Source organism: Rhododendron vialii, chromosome 1a, assembly GCF_030253575.1.
Source record: "Rhododendron vialii isolate Sample 1 chromosome 1a, ASM3025357v1".
NCBI lineage: Eukaryota > Viridiplantae > Streptophyta > Magnoliopsida > Ericales > Ericaceae > Rhododendron > Rhododendron vialii.
The window spans coordinates 12,804,002-12,816,104 of NC_080557.1; the positions used below are offsets into that span (position 1 = coordinate 12,804,002).

The following is a 12,103-nucleotide window of genomic DNA, read 5'->3' on the forward strand; positions in this document are numbered from 1 at the left end:
ACCACTTATTTTTCAAATAAGTATTTTGTGAATTAGAAATGATCTATTATGCGAGAATGACATGTTTTGTAAAGTGAGAAATAAGTACTTTAAAAATAAAAATAAAAATTAGTGGAATGGGATTCCATAAGAACGTAAAATAATGGTTTTTGTAAAGCCATACGATCGCTACAATCCTTGATTTCTATTCATCTTGAACATCTCTAAAAATATTTGGGTAAAAGTTATAGTATTATTTTACTTCTCTAATTCTTCTCGTCAAAACGAATCAATATCCATAAAATTTTATCACAAAACGAACAAACGTGAAAATAATTGAATAAGGACCAAACAAAAAAGGTCCAAAAATCTCTTAGCGGTAAATGGTAATCAAACAAAACCGAACCTTGTGTCAAAATCAATTGGGGTTGGTTACATGAATCATGTTTTTTCATTGACCTTTGTCTAGAGCTATATCTTCACTTAGATTTAGTAAGCCCAAGTCCTTTTGTATCAATATTTTTTTTTTTACTTTTACTAGGATATTTTTAAAATATCCAAGATAAAAAAGCTGACTTTTTGGGTTTTTATCTTTGGATATTTCTAAAAATATTTGGGTAAAGTAATAATTTTTTATTTTTTCGATTCATATCGTCGAGAAGAATCAATAATTCACAAAAATTTGCCACAAAACGAACAAACGCAAAAAAAAAAAAAAATTTAAATTGAACAAGGACCAAATGAAAAAAACCCAAAAATCCCTTAACGGTAATCAAACCAAACCGAGCATTGTGTCCCAGTCAATTGGGATTGGTTACATAAATCTTATTTTTCCATTGGGATACCTCTCACTTAAATTTAGTAGGTCTTTCGTATCAGTAAATACATCTAAATATTTTTAGGTCAAATCATGTTTGCACTCTAACTAATTCATGATCTATTGGAACAGGGGCTCTCCGAACTTCAGCATGTTGTTCGTATTCTTGCTTCCAGCAGGGGATGAGGAGGTTCCTATTTGGTTCCCGTATCATCATGGTAGAGGGCCAAATATATCTTTCGCGGTGCCGCCTTCTCCTTCTGTGAACCAGAAAATGTTGGGTTAGATTCTATGCCTATTAGCATCCAGGGCTCCCCGAGCAGCACCTTATGAATTCCCCGGATCATATATTGAAGAGGTGATCTGCAACAAAATAAAAACGGAACTATTCTTCAATTTTTCCGCCCGTCGCACCGATGTGGATCATCATGTGTGGCTTCTGTATATACCACAGGGTTACGCAGGATTGCAATTAGAAGGTGGTGATGAAGTGGATATCCCAATATATGAAACTCATCCTACGCACTGGTAAAGAACTGGGCGATTGATCTGATTTACAAGTGGTGTCAATTTAGTAGTAACAATATTCAACTTTGACAAATACTCACTCTTCTGCTACACATTGTGAGATTTGGACTTCTCTTTAGTTTTCATCCATCCAATGAACTCACTGAATTTTGTAGGTTGAAGTCCCAGCTTTTCTTTTTTTGTCAAGGGATAGAAGGGTAATTCCACTCTTTAACAATAAAATGAGGCTCTGGATTGGGAAGAAATACTTGAGTTGATAAAGCTGAAAATCATATTCTGGGCAAAAACAAGTTGGACATCATCTCTGTAATGTTTTGTGATTTTGGGTGTATCCGGGTCGTGTCGTGTCCTGTGTCCTGTTGTTGTGTCCTTTTTTCTTCCCATGTTGAGTCCTGTGGTTTTAGCTGTTTTCTTTCTTTTGGGGTTTGGTTTGTTGGTTTGAGTCTTGTCCGTGTTTCGAAACTGAATTCTGTTTGGATGCTGAATTATGCTGCAGCCTGCAGCTCTGGATCAAAAGGAAACATCTTGATGCATGCTCTTACACTTTGAAGACAAACTTTGAGCTGATGTTTCTGATATTCCTTATCAAGCTACACGAAGATGGATGTCTACTCGCTCGATCAAACATTGTTTTGGGATCGCTATCACTCCATGAGAAGATTGGTGCCGAGTTTTTTCATGAATCAAATATCAAACTCTATGGCGATTGGACTGGTACTCCTTGAGTTCTACTGGATGGATCACTCGGTTGGAATTCCATCTCATTCTTTTGGTAGCTCACTTTCTGGCTAATATCTAGCTTTTTGTATCGTAAAGAGGGCTGCTATTCCCCCCCCTGACACACCCCCCCTCCCCGGCCCCACCTCCCTTTCCCAGATTACCCCCCCCTCTCTCTCTCTCTCTCTCTCCCTCTCTCTCTGCCTTTTCTTTCTTTCTTTCTTTCCCAGTTTGTTCTTTTCCCTTTTTTTTTTCCTTTTATTTCTGGTTTGGTTTTTTTTTTTTTTTTTTATTTTCTTTTTTTTCCGGTTTGAATTTTTTTTCTCTTTAATAATAGGTTCAAGTCTAATTCTAGACTTTGTAAAGTAATTGAGAGAAAAAAAAGTGTTTCAATTGATTATGTTTATCCGACTGTTTTATTTTTCTTTTTTTGTCCTTTATAGATTAAAAAATATAGTTACTAAAATAAGTGTTTCAATTTTCAATCCGTTTGAACCAGTGCAAAGATTTTTTTTTTCTGATCATTTCATCCTAAATGGTCGTAATAAATTTTTGACTTCAAGGCCTTTCAATGGACACCCTAAAAGAGTCTTGAAACTAAATAATGAGCCTTAGGGTGTTTGTTGGAAGGCCTTAAACCAAAAAATTCATTATAACGTTTAAATTAAAAAGTAGGGGGGCCCGAGGGCTCTGCTGTCCTTATTGGCACAGTAGCCTCTACGAAGCCCTTAAAACGTTTCTGTTTTAGTTTTTAAAAAAAATAGAAACCAGCCATTTGCAATCATATGGAGTAGAAAAGTAACTTAAAGCAACATACTACTGAATCAGTTAAGATGATCTATGCTAAATAATGGTTAACAAATTTATTAAATTGGACTATAGTTAAAAAAAAGTAATCCTAAATATAACATTTGTATTCTGGATTAGTATGTCGTTTGCAAAATACATTTCGTAATTAGTTCCCGAACACTAATTGTAATCTTAATGAATTTTTTGCTTTACGGCCTTTCAACGAGCACCCTAAGACTCATTATTTAGTTTAAGGACTCTCTTACGGTGTTCATTGAAAGGCCTTGGAGCCAAAAATTTATTACGACCATTTAGGATGAAATGATAAGAAAAATAATATATTTGCATTGGTTCAAACGGATTGAAAATTGAAATACTTATTTTCGTAACTATATTTTTTAATCTATAAAGGACAAAAAAATAAAAATAAAACAGTCGGATAAACATAATCAATTGAAACACTTTTTTTTCTCTCAATTACTTTACAAAATCTAGAATTAGACTTGAACCTATTATTAAAAAGAAAAAAAAATTCAAACTGGAAAAAAAAAATGAAAAAAAAAAAAAAAACCAAACCAGAAATAAAAGGAAAAAAAAAAAAGAAAAGAACAAAGTGGGAAGGAAAGAAAGAAAGAAAAGGGAGAGAGAGAGAGAGAGAGAGAGAGAGAGGGGGGGGGGGGGGGGGGGGGGGGGTAATCTGGGAAAGGGAGGTGGGGCCGGGGGGGTGTGTCAGGGGGGGAATAGATAGGCAACACCTAATAAATACTTCCATATGAAAGCAAGAGGCGGTTTAAAAATAGATAGGCAACACCTAATTCTTGACCAAGCAGTATAAAATACGTCACTATATAGCATCTGCCTTAATTATAGAAGTTCGACAAGAACTATATTTTGAACAACAGAAGTCTGCCAACAGACTTGTAACTCAACGGTACTTTCTCATCTCTTCTACAGGGAAGGTGAGGGTTTGATTCTCGTTAGGAGCGCTAGTGCTTGGTGTGGTGATTGATGCCCTCTGGACTTGCCCCACCCGTATACCGCTTCACGGTACCCCTTCCCCTTTAGAATAGGCTAGATATCTATCGAGTGACAAAAAAAAAAAATCTCTTGCCTGATTTAGTGAGTGTTTATTTCCCATAAGGAATTGGATCATCTCCCATCCTTAATTTGGGTTCGAAGGGACAGTCTAAATCTGAATCGTCCATTACGGCAATCAATCTGGATTGTCCAGGCCATGTTCATTTTGAGACTTGAGAATTTTTTTCGGAGGGAAATGAGTAGAGATAGATAGAAAAATGAGAGTAACAATTTGAGAGAAAATTTATCGGAAATCATGCGTAGAGAGAAAAGATTGGGTCTAGAGACCCAAAACAAACATGGTCCCTTTTATTATAATTTATATTAGTGTATCGTCCAGATTTGAACTATCTTCGAGTACAAAACTTGGACACGAGAGAATCCGAACCACTCTCCTTATCCTTGCAAAAGTGTTTTTTTTTTTTTTTTCCAAAATTTTTTGAAGCAATTCATGAAACCAAAGTTTTTGGTCAGCAACTTTAAAAGTGCCTTTGAACATCAAGAATACTCTCTGCGTTTAGAGTAATCAATTTAGGCCAATTACCCGTCTCTAATCTCTTATGCCATGTTTGGATGTTTACTTTAAATTAAAGTGCTTTTAATTACTTTTAAGGTTCAATCGATCACCAAACCTTGTTTATTCAATTTCCCATTTCAAATCGATCACGTGTGGTGATACAAAAGGAGAAAAAAACAGAGTACTAATATAAGTAATTAGTGTTAATGGGAGGCATTGAAATTGACCTAGGTTCGTCTGATTGGTTTGTAGGAGAAAAAAACAGAGTACTAATATAAGTAATTAGTGTCAATGGGTTGTTCCCCCATCTTTGGTTGACTTCTCACATGATGGCATGACAGGAAACTGAAACCAAAGCTGAAAATGATTTGGGATTGCATCCCTTTAGCTATATTCTGGACTCTCTTGCTCAAAAGAAATGGGGTAATTATCTTTAATAATAATGAGGCTCCGGATTGGGAAGAAATACTTGAATTGATAAAGCTGAAAATCATATTCTGGGCAAAAACAAGATGGGGGGCGCTAACTCCTACTCCACTGAAGATTTCCTTTACAGGCTGGACATCATCTTTGTAATGTTTTGTAATTTTGGGTGTATCCGGGTCAGGTCGTGTCCTGTGTCCTGTTGTTATGTCCTTTTTTCTTCTCCATGTTGAGTCCTGTGGTTTTAGCTGTTTTCTTTCTTTTGGGGTTTGGTTTGTTGGTTTGAGTCTTGTCCATGTTACAAAACTGAATTCTGTTTGGATGCTGAATTATGCTGCTGTTCTGGATCAAAAGGAAACATCTTGATGCATGCTCTTACACTTTGAAGACAAACTTTGAGCTGATGTTTCTGATATTCCTTATCAAGCTACACGAAGACGGATGTCTACTCACTCAAACATGTTTTGGGATCGCTATCACTCCACGAGAAGATTGGTGCCGAGTTTTTTCATGAATCAAATATCAAATTCTATGGCGATTGGACTGGTACTCCTTGAGTTCTACTGGATGGATCACTCGGATGGAATTCCATCTCATTCTTTTGGTAGCTCACTTTCTGGCTAATATCTAGCTTTTTGTATCGTAAACTACTGGAACATTGCAGTGGTCTGTATTGTTTTGTTTTTTCTGCTTTGGGTTGGCTCCTGGCCAGCCCTTATTTTTTTCCTCTTCCGGTCTTGGATGGCATATGATTGTTCCGGAGCTTATGTGCCAACCTAGTTGGGATATTTGCTCCAGATTGTGATGCTAGAGTCATTGTAATCCTTATTCAAAGATGAAAAAAAATTCTTTGCCGTTCAAAAGAAAGAGAATAAAAGACAAAGCGCACAGAATAAGACTAGTACTGTGCCACTGTATTATTGAAAATACACATTGACTTTATTTCAGTTTTTCCAAACCTTTTTGGTACATGTAATACTATTACTACTTAATATCGTTATAATTTTTATTGTAACGGAGTGTTTGAGCCAGTTTTAATGCAAAAGTCTACACAATAGTTTATTTACTGACAGTAAAAGTTTCTAGTCCCAGTTATATATCAATCTGCTGACATATTCATAATTTAATTGTTTTAATTTTATTTAATTAATTCATACTATCTATTGTACTCCGTCACTTCAAATTGCAAGTGTCAATTACGTTGCCCATTCAATTCTCACTCTCATTTTCTAGCTTTTTTTTTTTGCAGGATGCCTCGGGTCATCTTGCGCACAACTCAAACTAATCCCTACAGCCTCTCTCACAGTCGTTTCACATGCATTTTCTAACATTTTTTCACAATTCTTTCCATTTTGATGCAATTCCTGTTGCCATTTTCCTCTACACTCCCAATAAATTAATCCCATTGTTATTTCCCCTTCTTTTTTTTTCTCTTTAATGATTGATATTCTCAGTTTGTTAGGTTCGCTGAATCGTTGTATGATGTTATCGATTATCATCGTTGTCTTCATCCTCACCTAACAAAACGATAAAAAAAACTCACTAATAAAAATAAATCAATATGACCACACAAACAACAACCCACCCACCCACCCCCCCCCCCCAAAAAAAAAAAAAGAACTGTTCGGATGACATTCATTGGCTTTGGAATAGAATCCATCCAAGAGGCACAGCACCTGCTGACTGCTGTACCAACCCCCCAGCTCCCCAATGGAAATTTGATTTCGGACAACCTACTATTACTTGATTGGTTCCAAATTGCTCGTCCTACACTGTTTAGAAAAGTACAACCTATAAATCCAGCGTGTATTCAATCTACGTACTACTACTTGTTCCGTTCAAAATTGCCTGTCCCTATACTGTTCCAAATTGTTAGACCTCTTTGAAAAGCCAAAACAAAATGTATTCATTCAATCTTCCAAAATAGTCTTTTTACCAATAACATTGATTTCTTTCGAAAGTTGAAATATAAGGGCATTGTTGAAGATTAATGTATCTTTTTATGTGTGAATGCATTTATTGCACGTCTGATACTCGGGACTATTGATATTTTAAACCTCATCGAGAACATTAGGCACGTCAAAATATATGTTAATTGAATATCATTTAATATAGTTTCGAAACACATTTATCTCGCCAAAATGGGTTTCTATCTGCAATATTTTGTAACCTTATTTTTGTTGACATAAATGTGTTTCGAAACTATAACATACGATGTCCGATTAACATGAATTTTGACGTGCCAAATGTTCTTGACGAGATCTAAAGTGTAAATGTTCCCGATCATTAAAATGGATCCAGGACGAGCTCGGACAGGACCATCGAGTTTTTTGAAAAGACTGGAGAGGATCATGTTCCTATTTAATTGCAATATGTATTAACTAAGATTTTCCACCCAAAAAATAACTAGTAAAAGCCAAAACATTTCAAGCCTTGGAGTCACTGGAGTTTGTCCGATCATTAATTTTAAAACTCAAAAATTAGTCGAGATGCATGCAAGTTGGTCCGAACATCCGATTATAAAAAAATAAAAACCGTACAAGTGGGACCCTGTTAATTAGGTAAACCAAAGTTTATATCGTTATGGATGTTTGTGGTTGTGTGCTTGTGGGATCCCGTTGTAACTGCTAATTAAAGAAAACCTATAACCTATTACAAGATTCATTCAAAAGCTAAAATAAAACAAAAAAAATGTTATGAACTCAATAAAACTAGAAACGCGTCCAAATGTGACGGTCAAAATTGGGCTTTTATTTATTTATTTACTTGTTTTTTGTTGTCTTCAACTCTTGTATTGATCACTCATGATGCGCCCAGCATTTTTTGTTCACATTTTAAAAATATTTTGTGTGTGTGTCCATAGGAAACAATGTTGATAAACACATTGAATGAGTCGAGACAGTTAGCAGTTTAATTTTAATTCGAAATCTTAAAGTGTTGACAAGTACTCCCTCTCTCCCTTTTTTAAATGTCCAGTTTCGTAACTCTAACTTATTAAGAAAACATCATCATTACACTTTTCATATCAACTTTTACCTCCATTTTTCCTATTTACCCTCTATGGAGACATCATCATTACACTTTTACTCACTAACTTTACAAAATAGAATATACTTTTAAGGGCAAAATGAAAAATGTATCAGTTTTTACCCACTAATTTTACAAAATGGAGACTTATTAAAAGACAGTCCAAATAAAATACTGAACTTTAAAAAGGAGAAGGAGGGAGTATGTTTTAGTTTGACTTATATATCAAGTAAGAATATTTCAGACGAGATTTTAACAAGTCAAATACGACCTCGAACTCGAATATCGGCCGCACCCTAATAAGTAAGCATCAAATCATAGGCCGTTCGTAAGCACAAATTAAAAAATAATAATTTCAGTGATACACCCAAACACACACCCACACTCACATGAATGGTGGGCCCCATACACACACAGTAATGTGGTACTAGCACCGCTCATTAAGAAATACTTATGCTCAAGCTTTGGCCTTCATTGGATACTGGAACACCATCATGACCAATAAGATCGATTCCGTGCGATTTTGTATATATTAATAGTGTATGGCATTTAACCAACTGTGCTATACTACATTTATCCATTCAAAGCTAATTATAATAGGGTTGTTTTGAAGTACCCCCAAAATATCTTATTAGTTCGAAATATTTTTCTGTTTAAAAAATTTCAATTTGGGTGTTAATAGTGGATAGCGACAGGTTTTCCAGCTGGTTTGGCATTTACTTAGAGTAACAGCTAAGAGCATCCTCATTGTAATAAGCAAATAAGTGTGAATAAACAAACTTAACAACAATACTAAAAAATACATCACATTGTAATAAACAAAGTTACAAGTTTTTTAGCAAATAACCAAATTCCACCCATTCCATAATCAAACTTAACAACTTTTACTAATTACCAAAACTCAATAACCAAATCCAATAACCAAACTTAAAACTCAAAAACTCAAAAACATCCCACATTGAAATCGTCTCATTGAGACGAATAATTTGGTGTGGTCGGATGCGTGATTGAAACTTGTTTGCAATTGGACATAGGTGCATTGCGTATTGTGTGGTTTTTTTTGTTAGGAATGCAAAAATAATCAATGTGAAGGTAGAGGTTGTTAAGTTTAATTATGAACTAAATATATAATCAAATGCTGACATGACACATTTTGATTATTGATTTTAATTATTTCCATTGCGGATGCTCTAATACTCCATATGAAAGCTTCTGCCTTAATTATATAAGTTCGACAAAAAACTAAATTTTGAACAACAGAAGTCTGCCAACGGAGTTGTAGCCCAAGGGCACTTTTTCACCTATTCTACACAGAAGGTGAGGGTTTGATTCTCGTTAGGAGCGCTAGTACTTGGTGTGGTGGTTAATGCCCTTTGGGCTTGTCCCACCCGTATACCGCTTTGCGGTTCCCCTTCCCCTTTAGAATAGTCTAGACATTAATCGAGTGACAAAAAAAAAAAATCTCTTGCCTTATTTAGTGAGTGTCTCTTTCCCATAAGGAATTGGATCATCTCCCATCCTTAATTTGGGTTCGAAGGGACGGTCTAAATCTGAACCGTCCATTATGGCAATCAATCTGGATCGTCCAGGCCATGTTTGTTTTGAGACTTGAGAATTATTGGGGGAGAAAATGAGTAAAGATAGATAGAGAAATGAGAGTAACAATTTGAGAGAAAATTTATCGAAAATCATGCGCAGAGAGAAAATGTTGGGTCTAGAGACCCAAACAAACATGGTCCTATTGATTATAATTTATATTAGTGTATCATCCAGATTTAAACTATCTCGTCAAGTACAAAACTTGGACCTGAGAGAATCCGAATCCCTCTCCTTATCCCTGCAAAAGTGTTTTTTTTTTTTTTTTGGTTCCAAAAGTTTTTGAAGCAATTCATGAAACCAAAGTTTTTGTTCAGCAACTTTAATTAAAAGTGCCTTTAAACATCAAGAATACTCTCTGCTTTTAGAGTAATCAATTTAGGCCAATTATCCGTCTCTAATCTCTTATGCCATGTTTGGATGTTTATTTTAAATTAAAGTGCTTTTGATTACTTTTAACGTTCAATCGATCACCAAACCTTGTTTATTCAATTCCCCATTTCAAATCGATCACGTGTGGTGATACAAGAGGAGAAAAAAACAGAGTACTAATATAAGTAATTAGTGCTAATGGGAGGCATTGAAATTGACCTAGGTTGGTCTGATTGGTTTGTAGGTTTGTTCTCCACACAATTGATCAAAGTTCGATAGATTCTTAGGGTTAGGCCACAATAAAGAAATTTCTTGTAAATTCCTTAGTCTCGACATGGATGGTACGTCTTTGACCAGACCGAGAAAGGAGTCGAGGTGCGCGTAAGCTGGTCAAAAACCCCCGACAGTCAAAAAAAAAAAAGTAAGAGAGAAGGCATTCAATTAGTAAAGCAGCTGGAAGCTATCACCGTGACACAAATGAAACGTTACATTTTTTTTTTGTCACAAAACAAAAGAGAGTTAAAATTGCTATGAAAAGGAATATAGTGGTTTATCAACTCTATATAGAGAGTAACCTAAACTTTGTATTCTAATGTATTAATTCAATTATTTGGTCCAGGTTAGTTGAGTCAATCATAAGTAAACACTTGATTGAATACTTGGAAGAAATTTTACTAGAAACTACTCTCCCATTTGTTTCTCTATTTTTTATATTCGTGCCAATTTTAAATCGTTTAAACATTTCAATATGAATTTCAAAAAATATGCAATATTAATATTGTTTGATAGTTCTCGATTTGAAAATTATGAAAAACAAAAAAGATTGAATGATATAAGCAATTAAAGAACGACACGAACAAACAAAATGGACAAACAAAATGGGACAAAGGGAGTACCATCTAAAAAAGTAGAAGATAGGCTAGAGTACACGCTTTGGGGTAAAAAATCGTATTGCGCTGAGTAGTAGCAACATAGAGAAGAACATCTTAAAGATTGTCGGTATTATTTAATTACTTCGAGTAATATAATTTGTTTTGTAAAATTTTGGGATCATCCACTCGTATCAACCAGAGGAATCAAAAAAAAATAATAGTATTGACCAAATTGGAAAATGTTCAGATAAGAGGATAATAAAGACAATAAAAACAACTGTTTGGAATTTTTTGTTCTATATTTTATTTGCTTTTGATCATAATTTTTATTTTTTAGACTCATCTCGTCAAGATGAATGATGAATTCAAAAAATTTGATGTGAAGTCAAGCAAAAATACCGAAATGTTAATTTAGGTCAGAGTGGTCGTAACTATTACTGAAGTAATGCTCTATGCATTGAAATATTTTTCTTGCAAAATAATTAAATGAATTTTAGTGTCATTGTATGTGCAATATATTCTAAACTATTACACTCACCCTGCGGCTTAATAATTTCAAACATCTCATTAAATATAATTTTTTTAGAACATATACGTAAAAGATATTTTTTTCTTAGGACATTTATCTCAACAAATTAAATGAGATAGCAAATGGCATTTTTTGGCACAGTAACTATTAGTGCTAAAATCACTTTCCTAAATATTTTTAGTAATTATGTTTTCTTGTTCATTTATTGGAGACCGTTCCCAGTTAGGTCCAAAAATGGGTCTTTTCATCATTTTTTTAACGCGTAATTGAATTCTTCTATACGCTTAACACTCGGTCATAGAGAAAATAGATGCTTAGACGAGGCATTTCATTAAAATGAACTTTTCAGTTTTGCAGTGTTTGTTTTTAGTTTTTTTCTAATTAGTTTGAAGTAAATGCGTGAGAGAAAATGGAAATGGATTTCTTTCTTCTGCAAATTAACCAATTAGCCCTAAAGGCATTGACCCGGACATGCTGTCGAGCAGCTCCCTGCAGAGCGGTCGATTCGGTCCTTCATCTTAGCACGAACGTCTCAAATCGAATCTTAGTGCATACAAATCTGAACAGTTCATTGCTTAGTTAAAATCCAAGTTATCTCTGCACCGCTCTACAAGGAGATGCTTGGCTATGCCGGGCATTAATTGTCACTTTGCTTGGTTTTTGGAGAAGTTTGATTAGATCTTTGACTCTTGATAGGGCGGTTAAGAAATGGGCCCTTTAAGGTGCTTTCACGTTACATACGCATTGTAACTTAACGGTTAACAGTTTTTCTTATTATTTTATAAAAAATTCTTATTACTAATACTTTCGGACGCGGTACGGTGATTAATTAGTAGTATCAAGCTGGATAGATGTCCTTG

At 34.7% G+C, this 12,103-nt stretch overlaps 1 protein-coding gene across 2 annotated transcripts in view; it reads left to right on the forward strand.

The window, feature by feature from the left end:
- The window catches only part of LOC131302365 (disease resistance protein RPV1-like), a 310,054-nt gene that overhangs the window by 243,359 nt on the left and 54,592 nt on the right, over window positions 1–12,103 (forward strand). The window lies entirely within an intron of this gene.